General features: G+C 36.6%; 1 non-coding gene across 1 annotated transcript; it reads right to left on the reverse strand.

The window, feature by feature from the left end:
- Positions 1-1,897: 1,897 nt before the first annotated feature.
- Positions 1,898-2,000, reverse strand: LOC116467651 (U6 spliceosomal RNA). The gene has a single exon (XR_004247866.1). It is a non-coding gene; the product is annotated as a U6 spliceosomal RNA (small nuclear RNA).
- Positions 2,001-9,401: the final 7,401 nt, after the last annotated feature.

Consider the following 9,401-nt stretch of genomic DNA (forward strand, 5'->3'; position numbering starts at 1 on the left):
ATCCAATCACCTCCAACCAGATCCCTCCCTCAACACATGGGGATTACAATTTGAGATGAGATTTGGGTAGGGACACAGAGCCAAATCATATCACAAACCCAGCAAATAGACAAGAGAGTTAAAGTCTTCAACTATAATTGTGAATTTGTCTACTTTTCCTTTTAATATTTCATCAATTTTTATTTTGTGTATTTTGAAACTCTGCTGTTGGGTACATACCCATTTAGGATTGTTATGTTTCTTTGGTAATTTGACATAGTTCTCATCATAGAATGTCCATCCTTATCTCTGGTAATATTTTTGTGCTGAAGTCAACTTTGATATTAATATAGCCATTCTAACTTTCTTTTTTTTTATTTTTATTTTATTTATTTATTTATTTATTTTTATTTTTATTTTTTATTATACTTTAGGTTTTAGGGTACATGTGCACAATGTGCAGGTTTGTTACATATGTATCCATGTGCCATGTTGATTTCCTGCACCCATTAGCTCGTCATTTAGCATTAGGTATATCTCCTAATGCTGTCCCCGCCCCCCCCACCCCCCACCCCACAACAGTACCCGGAATGTGATGTTCCCCTTCCTGTGTCCATGAGTTCTCATTGTTCAATTCCCACCTATGAGTGAGAACATGCGGTGTTTGGTTTTTTGTCCTTGCGATAGTTTACTGAGAATGATGTTTTCCAGTTTCGTCCATGTCCCTACAAAGGACACGAACTCATCATTTTTTATGGCTGCATAGTATTCCATGGTGTATATGTGCCACATTTTCTTAATCCAGTCTATTGTTGTTGGACATTTGGGTTGGTTCCAAGTCTTTGCTATTGTGAATAGTGCCACAATAAACATACGTGTGCATGTGTCTTTACAGCAGTAACTTTCTTTTTACTTTGTTTTAAAATTGCTTTATTGAGATGTAATTCACATAACATATAGCTCACTCAAAGTACATTTTTCTTACATTTAAAGGATTGTAAAACCATCACCACTATCTACTTTTGAACATTTTGTTCTCCCAGAAGAAACCGTTTACCTACTAGTAGTCAGTTTCATTCCCTGCCCCAAGCATTACACAACACGAATCTACCTTTCTGTTTCTATAAACTTGCTTATTTGGGACATTTCATAAAATTGGAAAAATGTAATACATGGTCTTTTGTGACTGGTTTCTTTTACTTAACATAATGTGCTCAAGATTCATCCATGCTGTAGTATGTATCAATACTCACTCATTTTCATGGCTGAATAATATTTCATTACATGATATGTTTGCTTCCTATTGCTGCTTTAACAAGTTCCTACAAGTGGCTTGAAACCGCTGATTTATTAGCTTACAGGTCTGTAGGTTACAAGTCCAATACAGATTTCACTTGGCTAAAATGAAGGTCTTGGCAGGGCATTAATGCCTCCAGAAAGGAATGAAGCCCTGCCCACACCTTGATTTTAGCCAAGTGAAACCTGTATTACACCTGTAACCTACAGAACTGTAAGCTAGTAAATATGTTATTTCAAGCCACCTGTAGTAACAAAATTCCTGGATTTTCCCCTCTCCTAGAGGCTGCCCATATTTCCTGGTTCATGGCTCTCTATCTCCAACATCAAAGCCAACAGTAACAGGTACTTCTTCTTATATTGAATCAGTTTGACTGACTCTTCCACCTCTTTCTTCCAGTTTTAAAGACCCCTTTTTTTTCTTTTAGGTTAGTGTTTGGATGGTAAATGTACTTTCAACATTTTACCTTTAACTTAACATTTATATGAAAACAGTTTTCTTGTGCATCGCATAAGATTGCATCTTGTATTATCTAGCTATATATGTGTGTTTGTACATACATATTCACAGCCATTTTAATATTATCTTCTATAGTAATATTTTTCTTGAAAGCCAAGCTTCGGAAAGCGAGAATACTTCCTGAATTTCCATGTCATCCTTGCTCAGAGGCCATGCAAATCTTCTCCGTAATGTTCCGCTTTTAGTATACATACTGCCAAAGTGATTGTTCTGTAAAAATGTTCTGACTTGCTAATATCCTTACTAAATTAAGAGCCTTGTGAGGACAGGGAAAATGTTTATTCATTTACAATTGCCTGTCTTAACCTTGTAGAAAATAAATATTTGTTGAATATTTAATGTATTAATTAATGTATTTGTGTATTAATGCAGCTTCATAGAATTTCACTGTATAAATTTCATTTGGTGAGCTTAATTCGTGGTTGTTCATTAGTTCTCAATTATTTTGTGCTGAGTCTCATCTGAGAGTATCAGCAACACATTTGAAGGGGACTGAACTATACCCACTATTTTTGCACAAGGTGCTTGTTAACCTTTTATTTTCATCTTTTATTTGAGTACAACTATTTCCCAATCCTCTAATCACTGCCTTCTTTCTCCTAAGTCAAAGTTCTTCTTGGTCAGCCTTTTTCAAGGCTGGCCTGATACAATGCTCACTTGCTATTATACTATTTAACTCTACATGATATCCACATTTTGATAAACTAAACATTCCATTTAACAGATGGGTCAGTTTAAGACAGCTCTTCAGCTGTAGCAGAAGTAAATTTCACACATGATTGATAATGTTGGCACACAAAGATGCTACAAGTTAACTGGTGTGCCATGGCATTATAAGGCAAGACATACATGAATTTGTGGAAAAATACACTTAGACATTTTTAGGTATGGCAATAATAGCATTTCACAAAGAGCATTTCATAAATGTTAAATCTCCTATATCTTTGCCACTTTGATGTTTTAGTCTGCTCAGGATTTGTCAGAAATAATTTACAGGTATAGGGTCTGTTTTTCTATTACCGTGGAAAAATACAAATTAGTTTTAAAAATAAAAATTATAGACAAAGTATAGACTACTAATGCTGATTCATTTGAAAAGACTTAAATTCAAAGACGAATGGCTTTTAATTATAGGAGAATAGATATTGCAAGCTTTAGTAATAAAGCAAAATCTGTTTTAAATACTTTAGATTAAATGGAAAAGAAGATTAAAACAACTTATAGATTTTTTTTCACATTTAAGAGAAATTACCTTGAATTGTTTTATAGTTCTTCTCTACTTGTCGCACACTTTCTCCTTGGTCCAAGTTAAAATTCATTGAGAGAAGAGATCATGACCTTTGTTTCATACTTCCCAACAGTAACAAAGGAAAATACGCACAGTAAGTGTTAATACATGTTATTTGAAAGTTTGCTGCCTCCCTGACATCTTGCCTGGAAGCCTCTTTCAACACTGTCACATGTGGCTGTGTTGGTTCCTTCAGCCTTTGATCAAATATTATCTTGTTATAGAGGACTTTTATCATCTTAGTTTTACTCTCCCTCCGCAGGTTTTCCTAGTCCATTATCCTGCTTTATTTTTCTTCACTTATGAAATAAACTATCATGTTTCTATAGAAAGAAAAAAAGTAAGAAATTCTAACACATTTTAAAAGTAAGTTTGATTTTTATTGTGACAGTAATATATGTTCTTTGTTAAAAGCTAGAAACTGTATAAATAAAAGAAAAAATATCTTTATTATGCAATGAGGTAAACATTCTTAATATCTAAGTTTAACACTTCCCAGGGTTTTCTTTATAAATATTAACGATTTTGTTTTCTGCTTGTATTCCTAAAGCTTGAAATACCAATAAGACGTTTATCATCACATTTTAAATCAAAATTACAAAGCTATTATATACTATTAATTTTAACTACTTGGTAGATGGAAAATTTTGAAAGCTATGTGATATGAAGCTATAACTAGAAGTGATTTATTGACATCAAGATCAATTCATCAGCCAGGCACAGTGGCTCACACCTGTAATCCCAGCACTTTCAGAGGCCGAGGCGGGCAGATCACCTGAGGGCAGGAGTTCCATACCAGCCTGGCCAACATGGTGAAACCCTGTGTCTGCCAAAAGCACAAAAAAAATTAGCTGGGTGTGGTGGTGGGAACCTGTAATCCCAGCTACTCCGGAGGCTGAGGCAGGAGAATCTCTTGAACCTGGGAGGTGGAGATTGCAGTGAGCTGAGATTGCACCACCGGATGCCAGCCTGGGTGACAGAGTGAGACTCCATCTCAAAAAAAAAAAAAAAAAGTGTCTGTAACAAAGTAAAAATAACATAAACTTTAATTTATCTATTTTAATTGACAAATAAAAATTATATATACTTATCACGTACATTTTATATTAAAATCTTTATGCATTGTGGAATGACTAAATATATGCATTACCTGACACATCACTTTTTTGTGGTGAGTATGCTTAAATCAAAATTTTCAACAATGTATCATTGTTTAGCGAATTGGAGATTTTAATTGTTATTTAATTGACACTGATGTATAAATATGTATTTTTTCAATTTTATTTTTAGTTGACTAAGTAAAAAATAATAAAACATTTCAAACAAAATTGAGTTTTTCCATAGGTTTGCTTCTCTTGTGAGTTATGGATCACATAATTTTAGTTTTAAAAGATTCAGAGTGAATTAACCTGCACAAATAAGATATCCTTAATATAAAGTCAACAGAGATACAAAGGCCACAAGACTCTCTGAGATGTTGAATTAATAAAGCTGGACACAGCAACATTCCAATCAAAAGATTATTTCTATGTTGGTACTGGTTTTAGAAGTTTCAGTTTATGCCAAGAGGGGAGTAGAAATGTGAGACAGTGTTATAATGATGGTTTTAATATATGGTGCCAATGGTTGCTCTGAGATTTCCGTAATCGTACCCCCTTTCTGTGTAATCCTAGTTCTAGTATCCAATACTGATGCCAACAGTTACCTTGCAGAATTTTTATGACCAGAATTACCTACCAGTAAAAAATTAAGCACAACACGTATGGTAGAGAATTCAGAACACAGGGATTTATTCTCTTATGCATGCATTTGAAAGTAAGTTTTATTGTTTCTTTATGCACTAAGCTGAATTTGACTTTTTTTCCTAAATATGTCTCACTATCACAGGATCTTAGCAGTAAGTCATTATGCTGGCTATTATGCTTAAGGTTTCTAGCAAGCTAGGTGACATAGATTATTCCTCATCTGTTCTCCTACCCTGTGAAACAGAAGTAATACTGTCTGTTTACTTGTATGAACATAGGGATGTGGGAGACAGAAGATATTAATTGCGAATAGCTTATACAAACAAAATGTATAAAACAGTCTTTTCCTTTTGCACTTTTTGTAGGAGGTTGCGTATAGGAGGACTTTGGACCAGCTGGAGCCTGAGACTTTTTTTTTGGAATATGTATGTGTAAAGTACACATATACGTAATTTCCACTGGAATGAGCCTGTGTTCTGCAGCTCACCATATTCTTTATGACTCTTATTGTTTTATAATTGGCCAATTTTCCTAATTTACATTTACATTTCCTGTGGGTATTTGAATTGCTACCACAGCTTTTAAGAATCCTCCTTTCTTGAAGGAATTTTTGTGTCTCTATCTCCTTCAGTTCTGCTCTGATCTTAGTTATTTCTTGCCTTCTGCTAGCTTTTGAATGTGTTTGCTCTTGCTTTTCTAGTTCTTTTAATTGTGATGTTAGGGTGTCAATTTTGGATCTTTCCTGCTTTCTCTTGTGGGCATTTAGTGCTATAAATTTCCCTCTACACACTGCTTTGAATGTGTCCCAGAGATTCTGGTATGTTGTGTCTTTGTTCTCACTGGTTTCAAAGAACATCTTTATTTCTGCCTTCATTTCGTTTCATACCCAGAAGTCATTCAGGAGCAGATTGTTCAGTTTCCATGTAGTTGAGCAGTTTTGAGTGAGTTTCTTAATCCTGAGTTCTAGTTTGTTTGCACTGTGGTCTGAGAGACCGTTTGTTATACTTTCTGTTCTTTTACATTTGCTGAGGAGAGCTTTACTTCCAACTATGTGGTCAATTTTGGAATAAGTGTAATGTGGTGCTAAGAAGAATGTATATTCTGTTGATGTGGGGTGGAGAGTTCTGTAAATATCTATTAGGTCTGCTTGGTGCAGAGCTGAGTTCAATTCCTGGATATCCTTGTTAACTTTCTGTCTTGTTGACCTGTCTAATGTTGACAGTGGGATGTTAAAGTCTCCCATTATTATTGTGTGGGAGTCTAAGTCTCTTTGTAGGTCTCTAAGGACTTGCTTTATGAATCTGGGCGCTCCTGTATTGGGTGCATATATATTTAGGATAGTTAGCACTTCTTGTTGAATTGATCCCTTTACCATTATGTAATGGCCTTCTGTGTCTCTTTTGATCTTTGTTGGTTTAAAGTCTGTTTTATCAGAGACTAGGATTGCAACCCCTGCCTTTTTTTGTTTTCCATTTGCTTGGCAGATCTTCCTCCATCCCTTTATTTTGAGCCTATGTGTGTCAGCAGCTGGTTTTTTTTAAAAGATCAAAAAAATTGATAGACCGCTAGCAAGACTAATAAAGAAGAAAAGAGAGAAGAATCAAATAGACACAATAAAAACTTATAAAGGGGATATCACCACCGATCCCACAGAAATACAAACTACCATCAGCGAATACTATAAGCACCTCTACACAAATAAACTAGAAAATCTAGAAGAAATGGATAAGTTCCTGGACACATACACCCTCCCAAGACTAAACCAGGAAGCAGTTGAATGCCTGAATAGACCAATAACAGGCTCTGAAATTGAGGCAATAATTAAGAGCCTACCAACCAAAAAAAGTCGAGTACCAGACAGATTCACAGTCGAATTCTACCAGAGGTACAAGGAGGAGCTGGTACCATTCCTTCTGAAACTATTCCAATCAATAGAAAAAGAGGGAATCCTCCCTAACTCATTTTATGAGGCCAGCATCATCCTGATACCAAAGCCTGGTAGAGACACAACATAAAAACAGAATTTTAGACCAATATCTCTGATGAACATTGATGCAAAAATCCTCGATAAAATACTGGCAAACCGAATCCAGCAGCACATCAAAAAGCTTATACACCATGATCAAGTGGGCTTCATCCCTGGGATGCAAGGCTGGTTCAGCATACAAAAATCAATAAATGTAATCCACCATATAAACAGAACCAACCACAAAAACCACATGTGATTATCTCAATAGATGCAGAAAAGGCTTTTGACAAAATTCAACAGCCCTTCATGCCAAAAACTCTCAATAAATTACGAATTGATGGGACATACCTCAAAATAATAAGAGCTATTTATGACAAACCCACTGCCAATATCATACTGAATGGGCAAAAACTGAAAGCATTCCCTTTGAAAACTGGCACAAGTCAGGGATGCCCTCTCTCACCACTCTTATTCAACATAGTGTTGGAAGTTCTGGCCAGGGCAATCAGGCAGGAGAAAGAAATAAAGGGTATTCAATTAGGTAAAAAGGAAGTCAAATTGTCCCTGTTTGCAGATCACATGATTGTATATTTGGAAAACCCCATCATCTCAGCCCAAAATCTCCTTAAGCTAATAAGCAACTTCAGCAAAGTCTCAGGATACAAAATCAATGTGCAAAATTCACAAGCATTCTTATACACCAATAACAGACAAACAGAGAGCCAAACTGTGAGTGAACTCCCATTCACAATTGCTTCAAAGAGAATAAAATACCTAGGAATCCAACTTACAAGGGACATGAAGGACCTCTTCAAGGAGAACTACAATCCACTGCTCAACGAAATAAAAGAGGACACAAACAAATGGAAGAACATTCTATGCTCATGGGTTGGAAGAATCAATATCGTGAAAATGGCCATACTGCCCAAGGTAATTTACAGATTCAATGCCATTCCCATCAAGCTACCAAAGACTTTCTTCACAGAATTGGAAAAAACTACTTTAAAGTTCATATAGAACCAAAAAAGAGCCCGCATTGCCAAGTCAACCTTAAGCCAAAAGAACAAAGCTGAAGGCATCATGCTACCTGACTTCAAACTATACTACAAGGCTACAGTAACCAAAACAGCATGGTACTGGTAGCAAAACAGAGGTATAGACCGATGGAACAGAACAGAGCCCTCAGAAATAATATTACACATCTACAACCATCTGATCTTTGACAAAGCTGACAAAAACAAGGAATGGGGAAAGGATTCCCTATTTAATAAATGATGCTGGGAAAACTGGCTAGCCATATGTAGAAAGCTGAAACTGGATCCCTTCCTTACACCTTATACAAAAATTAACTGAAGATGGATTAAAGACTTTAATGTTAGACCTAAAATCATAAAAACCCTAGAAGAAAACCTAGGCAACACCATTCAGGACATAGGCGTGGGCAAGGACTTCATGTCTAAAACACCAAAAGCAATGGCAACAAAAGCCAAAATTGACAAACGGGATCTAATTAAACTAAAGAGCTTCTGCACAGCAAAAGAAACTACCGTCAGAGTGAACAGGCAACCTACAAAATGGGAGAAAATTTTTGCAACCTACTCATCTGACAAAGGGCTAATATCCAGATCTACAAATTACTCAAACAAATTTACAAGAAGAAAACAAACAACTCTATCACAAAGTGGGCGAACATATGAACAGACACTTCTCAAAAGAAGACGTTTATGCAGCCAAAAGACACATGAAGGGCTGGGCGCGGTGGCTCACACTTGTAATCCCAGCACTTTGGGAGGCCGAGGCGGGCGGATCACGAGGTCAGGAGATCGAGACCACGGTGAAACCCCGTCTCTACTAAAATTACAAAAAATTAGCCGGGCGTGGTGGTGGGCGCCTGTAGTCCCAGCTACTCAGAGAGGCTGAGGCAGGAGAATGGCGTGAACCCGTGAGGCAGAGCTTGCAGTGAGCCGAGATTGCACCACTGCACTCCAGCCTGGGTGACAGAGCGAGACTCCGTCTCAAAAAAAAAAAAAAAAAAAGACACATGAAAAAATGCTCATCATCACTGGCCATCAGAGAAATGCAAATCAAAACCACAATGAGATACCATCTCACACCAGTTAGAATGGTGATCATTAAAAGGTCAGGAAACAGGTGCTGGAGAGGATGTGGAGAAATAGGAACACTTTTACACTGTTGGTGGGACTGTAAACTAGTTCAAACATTGTGGAAGACAGTGTGGCGATTCCTCAAGGATCTAGAACTAGAAATACCATTTGACCCTGACATCCCATTACTGGGTATATACCCAAAGGATTATAAATCATGCTGCTATAAAGACACATGCACACATATGTTTATTGCGGCACTATTTACAACAGCAAAGACTTGGAACCAACCCAAATGTCCATCAATGATAGACTGGATTAAGAAACTGTGGCACATATACACCATGGAATACTATGCAGCCATAAAAAACGATGAGTTTATGTCCTTTGTAGGGACATGGATCATTCTCAGCAAACTATCACAAGGACAAAACCCAAACACCGCATGTTCTCACTCATAGGTGGGAATTGAACAATGAGAACACTTGGACACAGGGTG

Source organism: Hylobates moloch, unplaced genomic scaffold (assembly GCF_009828535.3).
Source record: "Hylobates moloch isolate HMO894 unplaced genomic scaffold, HMol_V3 SCAFFOLD_4, whole genome shotgun sequence".
Classification (NCBI taxonomy): domain Eukaryota; kingdom Metazoa; phylum Chordata; class Mammalia; order Primates; family Hylobatidae; genus Hylobates; species Hylobates moloch.